This window comes from Pteropus medius, unplaced genomic scaffold (genome assembly GCF_902729225.1).
Source record: "Pteropus medius unplaced genomic scaffold, Ma_sr-lr_union100, whole genome shotgun sequence".
NCBI classification, from domain to species: domain Eukaryota; kingdom Metazoa; phylum Chordata; class Mammalia; order Chiroptera; family Pteropodidae; genus Pteropus; species Pteropus medius.
In genome coordinates, this window is record NW_024354886.1 from 356,988 (window position 1) to 374,553 (window position 17,566).

Below are 17,566 nucleotides of genomic sequence, written 5' to 3' on the forward strand. Positions count from 1 at the left end.
ACCAGAAAATTAAAAGTCTAAAATCAGTTTTAGGTATCAAAAATAAATAGAAGCACAGCAATTAAAACCTACATGATTAAAGAATAAAACACGAAATTGTTTCAAGTGTAAACTTCAAGGCTTAATATTCCAGTGCAGAAGTAAGCAGAGTCTTGAGAGGTCTGAAAACCCTAGACATCAAGATACTCCTTTCCATTGTCTTCTGAGATTTGACTTTCTTTGAAAGGGTCTCCAGGCAGATAATCTAAAGAGAGTATTTACTGAAACTCAGGTGAGCTCAGCATTGGTTAATCTCCCTTAGGAACAGGGCTCTGCATTTACTCTCACTATTTTTACCTCTTCTTTCCATGGCCTTTTCTTCCTTTGTTTTACATATACCCAAGGTTTTACATATTTCTATAACAATCCCATCCATACTTTAATGAAAAAGGTATCTGCCTTAGTCTTTAAAAAAATGAAGTGAAACAACAATTATTAAGGACAAAATCGTTAAATTCAAGTATTCCGAAGCTGGACTTACTACTTATAAGTTATTTAAACACTGTGCATTGTCGTAGAGATGTTACAAAAATCAAAGGAGATCATTAAGTTAAAATCCTTAACTTAGACTAGTTTTTGTTCAGAATGACTTTATATCATTCTGTGTTAAATAAAATGTTATTTCTCCCAACAAAACTTGAATTTAAAAAGAATATATGGTGAGCACAAAAATGCATTCTTCATTGTTGGGTGCATTTCACACATAGCAGAATGTAGGATGAAATTGCACAAATGTTAGAGACTTTTCGCACTGCTGATCAAATTGCATCTTACTAGAGGCTACCTTTTTTCTACTTGGACATTCTTCTCTCTCAAGAAAATTCCCAGAAACAATGAAAAAAACAAACTGGGCAAGAAGGCCCTGCCCTGATTATTATCTTCCACATCGAGTTGGGGAGAGTCAGGAAGAAATAAGAGATTTTTTCTGCTAGACACCTCAAATCCATATCAATTCTTTATGGAAGAGGGAAAAACACAAATAAAAAGAGAGAAATATATATTTCTTGTGTGTGCTTTCTCTTGGGCTACAAAATATTTGTTCTAAGATTTATACCTGACATTGCAAGACTTAAAGTGGTATCAAGATTACATATCAAGAGTGCTATCATAGCTTTCAATTTATTTCGTCACATAGTTCACATTAAACACAGTTGATTTGTCTGTCTATAAAGAGTAAAGTACTCCTAGCCCAAATGAAGTTTATTTATTTGTTTGTTTTCCTCATGAGAAAAAGAAAATGGAGACAAAAGAAGCTCCCTGTGAGAGTTAAATTCTAAAGACATTTGTTGCTACGCATGTCTGGGACAGATAAAGAGAGCTGCATGTTAAAATTCACACATCTTGCCAAGAATCGTCATCCCTTTCGTGACAAACCTATTGAAAAGAAAAGTCAGTGTAGTTAGAAAAAAATTGCTTTCAGTTTTGTATAGTTATAGTTATTAACACTTATTAGTTATCAATTCTATAAATTCTATAGTGCAGTTACCAGGAAAGACATTTTTTTCCTTTCTTGCATATTGACTTTAAAAACTATACTATAAAAGTGAAGAGACTCATTTTATAAAAGATTATCTTCTCTTTATTCATGTTGTGATAAAAATGATCAAACAAAATAATATTTCAACAACTTATTCTTTTTTAAATATTGACTTGATGCCAAACTATAATTTTACTTTCATCTAGGCTGCTTTTAGAATTTAAAAAATTAAGCATTTTGGAGACACTAGAGAGTGAAAATATTCTCCCTTTAGGGATTTTATGTCCTTTTATACATACAAAGTGCAGCGGGAATATTACTTTTCTCATGCTAGATGATGCAGATCAATTACTGTGACCTAAGTTTGTATGATATTTTTTAACAAATTTGTTACTATCATAGGACTTATTTCACAGAGGTAGATATAAGAAATTCTATTATTATCAATAAAAAGCAAAAGAATTTACTCCTTTATTCATGTTTTAGAGATACATATATACTTTCCAGATTCTAACAGTAGTTAAACAAATAAACTAAATAAGAATTGAAAAACCACATTAATGAAAGTGATAATTCTAAGTAATCTCATCATGCTGTCTAATAGAATACGTAATTCTAGAAATCCAGAGAGAAATAGCTAGAAATTCAATTTGTTTTATTTTAACTCTTGGACATTACATTTTTAAAAAAATGTATTAATAAATAGCAATAATTTATAGTCATGCTCTATACAGTGACATTTCAGTCAATGACAGACTGCATACATGATGGTGATCCCATATGCTTACGTGGAACTGAAAAATTCTTATCACCTAATGACGTCATAACCCTCATAACACCGTAGGGCAACACATTACTCACTTGTTTGTGGTGATACTGCTGTACAGTATTATAAACTCTACAGGAGTGTACAGTAACATACGTTTTCGCATTCACTCACCACTCACTCACTGACTTACCCAGAGCAACTTTTAGTCCTGCAACCTCCATTTATGGTAAGTGCTCTAATATATAGGTGTATATTTTTTTATCTTTTGTATTATATTTTACTGTACTTTTTCTATGTTTAGATGCATAAATATTTACCATTGTGTTACAGTTGCCTTGAGTATTCAGTACAGTAACATGCCATATAGGTTTGTAGCCTAGGAGCTATAGACTATACCACATAGCCTAGGTGTGTAGTAAGCTAGGTATGTAGTAGGTTTGTCTAAGTGTATTGTATGATATTCGCATGATGAAATCACCTAATGACACATTTCTCAGAACATATCTTCGTTGTTAAGTGATGCATGACTGTATTGTGAAATGCATTGCCTAAACACAGATGATACAAAGATTAGCTTTCCCTATTTTCTTAGTTAATATGTTTTATCTGATGAAGGAAAATCACTTGGTCAAGGTGTCTGCCTGACAATAATGTAAGTTATGACTAAGTGTTCTGTGAAGAGGCTCCTGGAGAGGGCTAAATAACCCTCAATCATGACTCTACCATCATGGTTTCATGTTACTACTATTTCCTAATAATCATTCTCATTTTAAGATTAGTAAGAACCAGCTTATTAATAATAAGGGAGGAGTAGCAAGTAATATATTACCTGTTTGAACAAGTAATATAAACTACCGTGGAGAGGAGTAGGAGAAGGAGCAAGATATTCCCTTTCTCCCTGACATATATCTAATTCTCCCTACTTCCCTACAAAATGGTTGCTTTTGGAGATATTTAGAAATTAAGAAGATTGAGATACTTAATGGTTAATAAAAGCTATTTAAATATAAGTTAATCATGCAGATACCATGACTTCAAACTCATACTTAATACTATATATAGGTATCTCAACTGTTATAAAATGAGCATGATACTAAATTTGGCTAAAAATAAGGCAACTGACCTGTAGCTGGTAGTATTTTGATTTACAACTACATATTTTTTTTTCATTTATTTTTGTCCTTACTCTTTACAATAGGCACATGAAGCTAAGAGCAAAGAATAGAGGCTTCATGTGACTTGCTGAATGGATGTTTCTACCCACAGGAGAGAAGATATTCTCAAAAGCTATGGTCTTAAATTGCAAAAACTAGGATCTAAAGTAAAAACATATTTTTAGTTCTAAAATATTGGCCATACTATAATAGACATGACCAAGCTAAATGAGTTCTCAGCAAATGACAGAGGACATGTAATGGGCCAGAGGACATCAAATGGGCCAGATGCCCTTTCCAAACACTTCTAAGAGGTCAGGTGCCCTAGGGAGAAGGGAAAGAATAAGGGCAGTAGACATCTAAATTTCTTGAGTGCCTCTAAGTAGCCAAATTTCAACTAGCAATTTAGTAGTAAACTACCTAGAATAGGTAAATATAGGGGCTTGAAAGCTAAATTAATTTATTTTGTCACTTATTAATGACAAAATAAGTACAGAGGCAATTTTGTATCATGTTTGTATATGTCAGACCTATTATGCTGAGTTTCGATGAATACAATTTGATAAACCCTAGATACCATTCTTTTTTACATCTGAAATATGAAAATGTGGATCGTTTCCATTTGTTTATCAGTTTTCAGAAATTACTTTTAGAAAAGCCAAGGACAAGCAGTAGTACATGGTTTAGATTCTGGATACAAGGATGAAGACTGAGACAAAGCGTGAGCTCAATGGCTCACTCCTCACCTAATACAACTAAAGACCTTTGTGGTCATACTTTCTATGAAAGGTAACTGGTTGAAATATGAAATAATGAAATATCTAATATTTCACATACAGAAATGTATAAAATGAGTGTTTGATGTAGTAAAATTTAATTTTGTTTTAGATGTTTATTGAAACTAACATGTATAATGTTTTTTAACATCCTTTCTAATTTTGATCATCTCTATCCTGCAACAATGCATACTCTTCTTTCAATGACATTAAAGAACCAATTTCTTACCAGATTTGTCTCACTCATGTAGTTATCAGAACTTGTTGAAATATTTGATATATTTTAATAAATAAAATTCTTAATAGATAAAATTAGAAAATGTTTCCAGATACATACGACAAGTAAAGAAAAAAAAAAAAGACATTATTTCTTAGACAAGAAATCAACAAGCTCATAGTAAGAATTTGGAACATTATTCAAATTGCTCGAAAGTTATAAAGAAAAAATTAACAGAGAATGGTGAGAAATAAAAAGGAGAGTAGTATTAGGTAAGTACTTGGAACATCCAGATTAATACAAAAAAGTTTAAGATACAATGGCACATAGGCAAATTGTTAGTGAGGAAAACCAAATCTTTTACCCAAATTATTGTGACTGAGTTGTATGCAATGAAATGTCAAACTGGTAATAAGACCTTAAACAAGAGCTCACATAAGCCTCAAGGAGAGAAAAGCTGAGTCCACAGAGCCTGTAAGTGAGTGTCAGGCTGTCTCATCCTAACAATAGTCTACCATAAGTCTCACGTTCTCTTCAGTTCAAGAATACCTAAGTGTGTGTAAGTTACATTTTAACAAAATGGTGAAAAGTTTTCATTAATGCCAAGTGCAGCTTAAATATGAAATCAATAATCTTGGAGAAAATAATTTCAGCTCAGCTGTGGCTCTTTCACATAGGGTTCTTTACATAATAAGAATAAGAGATTTCTTAAATGACTTTAGGTGGAAAGGGGTTTTATTATAAGGATATATGTTCTTGAGTACTTAGGAAAACCTGAACTAGGCCTGAGGAAGAACTGTCACTGTAGAGTTCCCTCATTTCTCCTGCTCTCAGTCTTGCTTTTTCGTTTGTTCTTGCCCTCTTTCCTCTCTCAGGGGGTTACACATTCTCTTTCATTTACTCTTTTCATCTTCCTCTCTCGACTAACTTTCTCCCCATAAACCCTTTCTCTAGCTTGGCTTTTTAGTTAAAAGGCTGGCATTTACTGTGTTCTTTTTTCTACAGCTCATACTTCAAGTTTCCAAAAAGGAAATTTGATTGGCTGAGTTTACTTCTACCTGAACAGAGTCTGTAGATTGGCCAAAACTTTAATCAGTCTAAAAACAGGCACTTTTCTCAACAATCTGAACAAGAAGGGAACATTGAATGAGCTTGAGTTGTGGGGTGTGAGGTAATAATCATGCAGCAAAATTTTTTTGTTAACATGATATGAAACCTAGAACATGGGTGAGAAAAAAGCATGGAGGAGTATTCGAGCATCTGCACTCTAAAGTCAGTCTACAGGACTTGAATCACAGCTCCATAAACCACAGTCGCCCTCCCAAAATATGTCAAATGGGCATACAGAGATGATCTTCTTCATAAGCTAGTTATGAGAATTAAATGATATAATTTATGTGTCAGACAGTTAATAATTATTCAATAAATGTTAAAAACCCACAAGAAGAAAGATTACCCTTACACAGAGATCAAAAGAAAGAAGCAAGAAAAGTTGAAGTCACCAAGAGAATCTGAGATGGAAAAAAAAACAAGAAACTAGTGGATGTTCTGATCAAATGACTTTAGTCTTCATGGAGAAGTAGATTCTGACATCTGATGTAATCTCTAATGATCTTAGTCTGATATGACCATAATTCCATATGGAAATACTAAGGGTTAACCTCAATAATAGCAACCTATGTAGAGGAAATCAGAGTGACATCTTTAAGTATTTACACATTGTGTAAAATAATAATAATAATATAAAACATAAGCAACAGCAATAAACATGATAGTTAACATTTATTGAAGGTGAGGGGCCTCTCTTAAGTGTCTAATGTATGTTTATATGTATACATATATTTGTATATATCAATCCATTTACTACTTAAATCAGTCCTAGGAACATTTATTATCATTATTTAGGAAAACGGAAACTAAGACACAGAATTTAAATAATTGACAAGTTGCAAAGCTTACAAGTAGCTGAGGCAGTGTTCACAGGCTGACATTCTGCAAAAGGCAATACAACGTACTGTCTCTCTAATTAGAGGGAAATTCAGTGTCCCTTGAATTTTTTCATGAATATACTGACAATGTAGAAGAAATAATTTGAAGATAAACTGGAAAAAAGTTTATTTTATTAAATAACAATGTAATAATAAATATATAATATTCTAAAATATGTATAACTCTGGAAGAAGTGTCTTTTTTTTTTTTAAATGATTACAAAAAGAATCCTAGAAAGCAAAAGAAATAGTCATTCAAAAATTGTTATTCTGAAATCTTGGTGGAAGCTGTTTCCTTTGTCTGCTTCCTCCATAATAGAAAAGGCTTTTGAAGAGTTTGGCGAAACTAGCCTAAAGAGAGTTGGACTGACTTAAACAGGAAGCCTGGCTATTCCCAACTGTCGGTGATCTCTGAAACTGGCTCTGAGGCTCCTTCTTTGCTCCAACAGACAAGAGCGACTTTGGGCTGGATAATTGTCAGATTCTTACCTCACCCTTTCACAGCTAACAGGATCAGATTGCATTTCCTTCATCTTTCTCCACTCCCCAGTTTCTTGATCTGTTTAAAAGAAATAGAAAAGACAAATCCTCTCTTCAGTGCCTGGAAGGGAAAACAAAATTAACTCAACTCTGCTTTGAAAAAAATCTTTACAAGAACTTTCTTCAGAGATTTTACACGTGAGTACTTGGCAATATACTTTCTAGCCCATAAGAAATAAACTTTATTTCATTTGGGGGAAGAAAAAGCATGGTACTGAGAGGAAAAGAGGGGTAGGAAAGAACCATTGTCTGTAACCCTAAAATGAAAATCGACTCTTGTCTGTAAACAAAGTAAACTCACATTGCACTGCAAAATTAGGTTCTCAGTACTTTGCATTTAGTTCTTAAACAAATATATATGCAATATATGTTTCTGCCTCTAAGATTATAAAGAATTTAGTAAGAAGTTGGTCAGATGTAGCCTTTTTTTATAATTTTAAGCTTGTAGTGGCAATTCTTTCTAATCGTGTCTAATTGGAATTTTCTGAAGATGTGGTTTACCTTTAAATACTATTTAGTAATTTGTAAAAAAATATAATAAAGAGACTAACTGAGAGCCTTATGTTTAAAGAAACTTCTTTCATTGTTATTAATTAGTGATACTTAAAATAAGATATAAACATTAGAATTCTTATAATCTAAAGTAAATATTTTATGCCAGCATTAACAGATTGCTCTATAAAAATATTTTACAAGTCTCCAAAGACCAAAGCTTATATTCTAAGATACTTAAATAAGAATGTATTTGATCAAGTCTATATTGCAATTATGTAAATTAAGCAATAGATTATATACCTACATGATGTATTGTCATGTTCTTGTTGGTTATAAAATGATATTAAACTTTGCTTCTGGTAGCAAAAGAAAACCTGTAATATAGAAGTACACCACCACAGAACTATAATGAGACAAAAATTATTTAATTATGAAAAAAGCTCATCTGTATGAGAGTATTACCAAAACATTAGTTCCAAAAGCAGTTCCATGTAGAAAAAAAGAAAAGATAAGCAACACCCACACTGTGACTCAGAGCTCTGGAAGTTAGTCACGAAATGACTTTGTGTAATATATGATAACGTAAACACAAAGGGCAGAACCCAAGCAGGAAACATATAGCCCAGAGAGTCATGTTTTATGTGTAAAAGCATAATATTTACATTTGAGGGGAAAGGTTGTGTCAATTTAGAGTTATTGCAAAGTTTTTTGATGCTTACAAAATTCTTTCATAAAACATATTTAGGATTCTTTTAAATTCATCATTCTAGTGTGTGATTATTCTAAGACATGTTATCTATATCTCATCTTGTCCTTAAACTAAAGAGTGAATAACCTCTTCGAAAATGTATTGGAATATGAAATTTTAATTTGGGCATATAGATTAATAAAATGATATTAAATATTCATAAGTATCAACTGATTAAAAAGTATTAATGTAAATACACATAATTAACATTATAGATGTACTAATAGAACTTTAAAGTATTTACATTTAACAATTTAAATAGTTATATTAGGAAACCAAATTTGTCTTCTTCTCCAGGTGACTATAGAATCATCTTGGGAGTTTATGTATTTATACTACTATTTGGTTCCTCTCTCTATTAGGTATGCTGAATTGGTCAAGTATATATTTTTATAGGTATAGTCTGATATCTTTAAGCATTTGTTTTATCTCCAGTGATGAGATCCAAAACCCTTTGGGAAATATGGCTCCAAATGTTCAAATGAATTGTTATCACTTGATGTTTGCTGGTCTGATTGATTGTCCATAATTCTAGGCTTTGTTTGTTGGTTGGTTGTATAACTATTTTGACTAGAATTGTCTATTGTTCGTAAACTTGAAAATAATAATAATAATCTTGAAATGAAAAATTATCTTTATATTAAACTGTAGTTTTCATAATATTAATTTATGCCTTCCTTAAGAATTAGTTTTCTGATCTTAGTTACCTACAGTATTCAAATTCAAAAGATAATTGGACAGTATGACAAACTCCTGGAGGAAAAAGGCCAAACTCAAAAGACTTTTTTTATTCTCAGAATATCTATCAATCTAACAAAATAGTAAATGTGCTATAGATTCTTCATAAATGGTTGGTGTATTAATTTCAGTGTCACTAACTTTTAAGACAGACTTCAACTGATATGTCTACCTAATAGAAGGGGTAAAAATGCAAAGCAAATATCAAAGAAGTAAAAATAAATAAAGGTGGGAGAGACAATATGAAAAGAGAAGGAAAGTGCTCAGAATACATTTTTTAAAAAATCTTATTTATTAGCATAAATTAAATAAGTTAAATAATAATATTGGTTAAAATGGATTAATTGCAGTACCAATTTATTTTTGCTGTGTAGACATGATCTAAGAACTGTATGACAATCCAACTCATCTATTCTCAATAAAGGCTGTCTCCAGATTCCCTTTTCATGTTAATCATCTAAAACATTTAACTCTGGGAATTTAATTTGCAGAGTTGTCTTTTTAAAAACGAAAATATTTTTAAATGCATTATACCTTTTACATAAATATACCACTACTATATAATTCTTTCTGATTGCTACCATGTAGCTTAGGAGAAATCTGAATTCAAAACATGGAATGACTATTAAAGTAGTTGTTTCTGGATATTAAATCACACCAAAATGAAGACAGGGTACAAGTTATTCCAGAGAATTCTTTCTATGCTAGATCATTTTTCTTGGGTCTCTAAGATCCTCAATGACTGCTTTCTTGAATATATCAACTCCAGGAGCCTAATCGTCCCACTACCCTTCTTTACTGACTGTTAAGATCTTCCCTGTCTTTACTTCTCTAAGTGGCAGGTGCCACTTAGTGCCTAATATTCAACTACTAAATGGCTGAGGGTGATCTAATCATTTCCACTTTTCTTTCCAGAACCAATAACAAAAAGCCCTGGACCTATGTCAAGTCTATCATGTTCATCTCTCTTCAAGTCTCCCTTTGGGATTCTATGTTCTCCCTCAGTTGGAACAACCACATTTCAAATTACTTTAAAAACAAGAGTAAATGAACACCATGATCCATAGTACAAGTCTTAGTGCTGCAATATTTCTATCCCATTTGTTCCATCTGATGGAACACAGGTCTCTGGTGAGGCATGGACCTATTGCAAAGAATTCCTCTATCAAAATGTAATGGTAGCATTCTCTCTCGAGGTATCTTGTTGATTAGATTATTTAAACATCAGGAATATAAAAAATATCCATCAATATGGCACTGAGAAAATGTAGTGTTTTAATATTTCCAAGCATAGTGCCACTGACATCCTTCAACTGTATCACACCCTCAGCATCACCACCACTCTACTGCCAACCTCATTCTATATTTCCTTTTCATGATTCTTATCAACATCCCATCTTCGAATTCCATAATAACCCATCTCTAAGCATCACTTCATTCCTCATTTCGCAAGGCTTAGAAATGGAGTAAATTTCTGTAATGGAGTGAGTCCCCAGAATAATAAGGCTCATTGAAAAATTTTGATAATATTTTAAAAATTCATGTAGGAAAATTCAAATAAAGTCTCAAAAATGAATCAAAATGATTATATCAAAATATCAGATGCCTACTCTTGCTCTATGTGTAACTGATTTCAAATATATATGAATACAAAATGAATTTCTGACACATGCTATATAAGTGAACCTTGAAAACTTTATAGTAAGTGAAATAAGCCAGATCCACGCCCCCCACCAAAAAAAGTAGTATATCTTTCCACATACATAGAATATCTAGAATAGGCAAATTCATGGAGACAGAAAGTAGATTAGAGGTTATCAGAGTTCAGAGAAGGGAACGAATGGCGAGTTATTACCTAATGAATACAGAATTTCTGTTTGGGGTGATGAAAACATTTGGAAATAGTGGTGATGACTACACAACATTGTGAATGCAATTAATGCTCTGAGTTGTACACTTAAAAATAATTAAAGCAGCAAATTTAATGGTATATCTATTTTACCATAATAAAAAGTACAATAAAACTATTCATAAAAATTTAGTTTGAAGAATTCTAGAATTACAGTGATATTCTCTATATTTTCTCAATAGAATAAACATTACAAGTATTATAAAATTGGGAAAGCTGAATTTTTAAAAAGGAAAACAGGATCTTCCTGTTTCCTGATGAAAATTGTATCATATTTTTACCTGATATTGCTGTACTAGAGGCTAATGTATTGTATTCTTTTTTTTTTTCTTTTTTTGGTTTTAGTATATGGGTAATTTAAGATTCACAGAATGAGATGGCAGGTATCTCTTTCCCTCTGTTAAATGTTCTGAAAAAGTTAATATAAAATTGGTATTATTTCTTATTTAAGTGCTTGGTAGAATTCACCAGTGAATTCATTTGGGACTTAAGTTTTCTTTGTGGGAAGGTTTGTTAATATAAAATTCAATTGAAAAAATTATAAGTCTATTTAGGCTATCTATTTCTTCTTGAATGAGGTTTGGTAGTTTGTGTGTTTCAAGAAATTGATCCATTTCATCTAAGTTGTCAAATAGGATGGCATAAAGTTCTTAATAATATTTCCTTATTAGAATCTGTAATGATGTAAAACCTCTAGTTCTTAAAATTACTAATTTGTGCCTCTTCTTTTTTTCCTTATCAGTCTATATCGAGGTTTATCAATTTTATGTGTTTTGTAAAAGACCCAATCATTGGTTTCATTTACTTTCTCTATTGCTTTTTGTATTTTTATTTTATTTATATCAATTCTGATTTAAAATTTTTTTCTTGCTATAAATTTATCTCTAATTATTACTTGGCTATGTAATAGCTATGCTATTTTTGATATGCTGACTCTTCTCTTTTATTTAGTTTAAAATATTCTCTAATTTCCCTATGATTTTAACATTGACCCATGAGTTTTTTAAAAGAATATTAGTTTCCAAATATCTGAGATTTTTCAAATATCTTTCTTTTACTTATTTCCAATTTAATTTCATTAGGGTTAGAGTAAATATTTTATATGAATGAAATAATTTCTAATTTATTGAAATTTATTTTATAGCCCTGAGTTTGATCTAATTTGGTAGTGTTCTGTATGCTTTTGAAAAGCATGTGTGGAATAGAATATTTTATAAATGCCAATTAATCAAGTTGGTTCATAGCATTTATCGAATCTTTTATAAATACTTTTATCTACTTTTTTATTGAATATTGGGTCATGGTTGTTGAACTACTTGGCTATAATTCTGGATTTGTCTACTTCCCTTTCCAGTTCTGTTAGTTTTTGTTTCATTTAATTTGGATCTGTGGTTTTAGGTGCATAAACTTTTAAGATTGTTTTATTCTCTTGATGAATCTCCCCCTTTTTTTATTAAATGACCCTCTTAGTCACTGGTAATATCCTTTGCTGTAAAATGTAACTCAATATTAATATAGCCACCTTAGGTTTCTTTCAATTGGTATAAAATTTGTAAGATATTTTTCATCTTTGTGTATTCATATATAAAGAGTTTTTTAGGTTTTGTTTGTTTGTTTGTTTGTTTTTAAGCAACAGATAGTTGGTTCTTGCTGTTTTATTCAAGTAGACAATATTTTCCTTTAAATTGAGGTGTTTGGAACATGCATTTGATGTGATAATTGATATATTTTAGTTTAAATCTACCCCTGTTGTTGTTCTATTGGTCCTATCTGTTTTTGTTTCTTTTTTACTAATTTGGGGTCTTCTTTTGGATTTAGTATTATGCATGATGATATTTCCTTCTTTATTTGCTATCATTTTATTTTGTTATTTTCGTGATTGCTTTGGAACTTAGATTATATATCTTTGATTTATCCCAGTCAACCTTCAAGTGATATTAACCTAGTTATCTTAGGAAAACTAATTACCTAGGAAACTTCAGTATACTTCCACTTTTCCTTTCCTGGCCTGTATGCTATTGCTGTCATACATTTTATTTCTATATATGTTTTAAATAACACCCTACAGTATCATTATTTTGGTTTCAAATGGCTAGTTATCTGTTTTCAAGTAAATTTTTACTTAGAATACATTTAGATTTACAGAAAAATTGTAATTTACAGAAAATTTTTGAGCTAGAAAGTCACCATACAGCCTAGACCCATTTTATTAACATCTTGTTTTAATTAGTAGGGTACATTCATCAAAATTGATGAACTAATTATCTTTTAAAGAGATTTAAGTGTTTAAAAAAGTCTTTTGTATTTGCCCATGTAGTTGTCTGCTCTGGCATCTTCACACCTTGTATGAATCCACATTTCCATCTGGTGCCATTTTCTTTCTTCAGGCACTATCCTCTCTTTCCAGGACTCCAATTACATGTATAAAAATGAGGATGCTTAAAGTTAACCTCACAACTCACTCATGCTCCATTCATGGTTTTTAGTCTTTTTTTTCTGTTTTGATTTGCATAGTTTCTATCATTATGTCTTTTTCTTTAATTCTTCTGCTATGTCTAATTGTTTATAATCCCATTTAGTGAATTTCCCATCTCAGATATTGTCATTTTCATTTCTAGAAATTCAGTTGGGGTCTCTATCTCCTTTCATTACTTAATACACTTATTTTTTCTAGCTTCTTGAACATATGAAATGCAGTTAAACTTACAGTTTTATCTGTAAAACTGTAAAACTTACAGTTTTAATCTTGTGTGCTAATGCTATTTTCTGTGTCATTTCTTTGTCATTTTGACTCTTCTCATTGTATTTTATTGTTATTTGCATGCCTTATGATTTTTGTTTGAATGTCTGATATGAATTTTATCTTCTTGAGTTCTGAAAATGTTGTATATGTGTAAATATTCTTGAGCTCTGTTGTGGTACAGTTTAAATACTTGGAAACAATTTGGTATTTTGTTATCTTGCTGTTAAGCTTTGTTAGCAAAACAGAAAAATGTTTATTCTATGGTTATTTTTTTCCCTCAGTACTAAGGAAAACTATCTTCTGACTACATGATCATATAATCAGGACTCAGATAACATTTTCTCATTAAATGCCCTACTCAAGTGAGGTTCTAGCTTTTTTGCAACTAAGGACAAAAAATATTCCCAGCTGTACATGTGTTCTAAGTGTTATCCCCTCTAGCCCTTCCAGGTGGTTGGTTATTTACCCAAATTTGCGTAATTTTTTCTCAGGCATGCACTAATCAGTATAAAGCTGAAGACCTAAGCCTTCTGAACATTTCCAGATCTCTCTTGCTGTATAGCTCTTTACACTTTAGCACTCTGCTCTGCACATTCTAGCCACCTCTGCCTCTTTAGACTCCTGCTTTGTCACCTCAACTAAGGGAGATTACTGGCAATTCCAGAGCTCCCCCTCCCTGAACATTAGTATGGAAACTCTCTTCAGTACACTGGAGCAAATATCAGAAGGTAGGACTGAACTCTTACTCCCCACCTTTAAGTGATCACTGTTCTTCACTGATCAATATTTAATTAGTTGAAAACCATCATACCATCATTTCATATAGTTTGACAATGTTGTTTTTTTTAAGTTGTTTCAGGTGTGAGGATAAATCTGGTTTGTATTAGCCCATTGTGGCTGAAAGAGGAAGGGTTATTATTTAAAATAGTATTTTAATGACTTCCTAAAAAGTAAAAAATAACCATAAATAGAGAAAATTTAAAGGTATATAAACTGCAATGCATTAGTTTGCCTGGATAAGATAAACATATTTTTGCCTGCTGTATCTCAGAAATTATGTTAGATGCATAAATACATTTACATGTTTATACAATTAAAAAAATTACTATTTCTACAAAATAAGTATTTTATCTCAGATAAGCAGCTTATTTGTTTCCTTGTAATAGTAGCTGTTTGTGCAGCCAATATCTTACTCTCTCCTATTTTAGATGACTAATGAACCTTACAAGCTTAAAACCAATCAAGTTGTCACTTGTTCAACAGGCATTTCCAAAATTGAGTGCTTAGTGTTATTTAACTAGAGCCTTTGGAGTTTAAATGAAGTAAAGACCACCCTTTCTGATATAATTTCTTACTACAATTTCTCATAATTATCTTTCCTTCCTTCCTTTCCTTTCAATATATGGCTACTTCCATATATTGAAAGCTTGGGGAAATGAATTGATAACACAAGTTAAAACTTTATCTTTTATGAAAGGAAGCTTACTTTCTGGTGCTTCCTGGTCAATTATTTATACCAATTGAGGCAATCGAGGCAGATAATCCCATATGACAAATATTATAGATAAAATTTATATTTAGTATTAGAATTTGGTTTTATAATTATGTGAGAGTGTGTATATTATGCAAGTTTCTATGCATCTTATTTATGTTACATGGTTTTAATTTCATTTAGCATAGGTGTACAGTTTATGAGAAAAGGAAACAGGTACACAATAAAGGAATCATTATGGCATCCGCAGCCTAGTGCTAATGTGGATTATCAAAAAATTGTGAGAAAAGCAATTTATCTTAAAAACACTCAGGCCCTCCTTTTAGTGCCAATAATTTTATTCTGGTTTCAGACTTCTCTCTTTTAAACCTCTTTTTGTATGTTTTTCTCTTAAGGAATTGCTTAAGAATATGCCAGTCGAGGAAAAATATTTAATCAAGAGAATTTAGATTAGTCTCAATTCATATGACAAGAGAGATTTTTTGTATATGTGGTCAACTTTGAATGAAATTCCTTTGACATTATTTTACGTTTGTATTCATTAATGATAGCCCTTAAAAAAGTAAAGGTTCCTGAGGTGCCAGTGTTTTCCATATCACTATTATATCAACATTACTCTCTCACCACCGCTTACCTGCATTCCATATTATCATCTTATTCAGAGGCCAAAGAGATACAAGAGACCCACTATCCTTCCCAAAAGGCACTAGAAGACTCACCTGAAAAGATGTGATCAAGTGGGCATTCATGAATGGTCTTCAAAAATGTGTATGAAAAAGTATCTATGCATGTGTGTATTTGCACTTTAGAGGGAGTTTATAGTTTTTCTCATATCTCTCAGAAGCTTATATATCACCAGGAAAGATGTATCTGAGACATGATTAAATATGTAAAAAAAAACAGTATGTAGAGTTAGAATTAAAAAGAGTGTCAATTTTTCCTGAAGAAGGCAAGCTAAAGTTTTTACAGGCAGATAAATTTGACATGGGCAGAGTGCAGAGATAAGTTATCCCATGGATAAGAAATCTTAGAGAAAAAATCTTTTTGAGAAGGGAAGCCAAGGAAGAGATTGAATTATTTTAAGATGTCTTTTAGTTCTATCGTTACACTTGAATAAGCAGACTCAATTTTTAATATAAAGATGAGCATTAAATATATGCTTTTTACATATTAGATCATTTGTAAGATACAAAGAGTGTACAATGTGATAAATTTTAATCATTTCTAAATTAACCTAATTATTAGGATTTGAAATAGCTTACAAAAAAATCAGAATTCTGATCTCCATTCTCAGAAATTATAATTAAGGGAATTGAGTAGGGCATTTAACAAGAAGATGTTATCTGATTCCTCATTTTGTGATTATGTGTTTGGTAGAGTTTGGACAGAAGAAAAAGAATGGAAATTTGGACAAACTAATTGGTCTTCATAAAAATGTAAACTAATGAAGAATGAAGAGAAAAAGAAAATTATTTATTGGATGCTATAAATAAAAAAGGTACCAATTGCCTTTCATTCTCTGGGCCAATAGTTATTTTTTCATGAGTCTGACATTTTACAGTCTAAATGGAAGTGGCTGAAGATCAACATTTCATGGTTCCTGGAAGACTGTGACTCAGCTGCCTGGGGCTCCCTGTTCCTTTAGTGATGATTCAGAGAAGTTGAACTCAGGATGTCATTTAAACATATGCGTATAGTCACCAACAGCTGCAGTTCCAATCTTGAGCTAAGTTCATACCTCTTCCCAGATACTTTTAATTAGAGCACAATCAGAAATTCCAAGGTTTTCACATTAGAACTTATTTCACCAGCAGAATTACTTTCCCTGAGGAATGAGAAAATTAATCATATTGGTTCATCATGTTTATGGTATGTTAACTAATATTTGGAACCATAACACTTTTCTAGTCAGAGAGAAAGTTAACTGCTTTATAATATATCTCATGCCAAAATATTGTTAGATATATTGAGTACAGATTTTGCCTCCTTTTTCCTTGAGGAAAAAATATAGTAATATTTTGTGGGAAATTCCCATACATGAGCTAACATTTTGCTCTCCTTTTCTCACACAAGCTGAGATAATCAGAAGCAGAAATTTGAGAAGTCTCCAATAGATTTGTTTAAGCAGAAACGATATCTAGGACAGTAACAGACTTTGAGAGAAAATGAGGAAACTAACCTGACTTTAGCTATCGATCCTTGAGATAAAAAAGGTATTATTGATCTGAATTATATTAGCTATGAATCAAAGTTCTAATTTGAACTCTGTTAGGAAGATATCAACTGTCTTTCCACTTCTTTCCAAAGTACATATACTTCCTGTCAATAGATATCACATTCAATATGAATTAATAGATAAATTATAATTAATAAATTAATTATATAACCAAGAGATAGATTAATAGATGGTAGATAGACGACAGACAGACAGACAGACATATAATTAGGAAGGAAGGAAGGAAGGAAGGAAGGAAGGAAGGA

General features: G+C 31.5%; 1 protein-coding gene across 1 annotated transcript in view; it reads left to right on the plus strand.

Moving 5' to 3' along the window:
- The first annotated feature begins 6,771 nt into the window (after positions 1-6,771).
- Positions 6,772-17,566, plus strand: part of TFPI (tissue factor pathway inhibitor) — a 54,709-nt gene continuing 43,914 nt past the window's right edge. The window contains exon 1 of the mRNA XM_039856106.1: positions 6,772-7,098. The gene's annotated coding sequence lies outside the window, so the exon portion shown is untranslated. The remainder of the gene's footprint in view (positions 7,099-17,566) is intronic.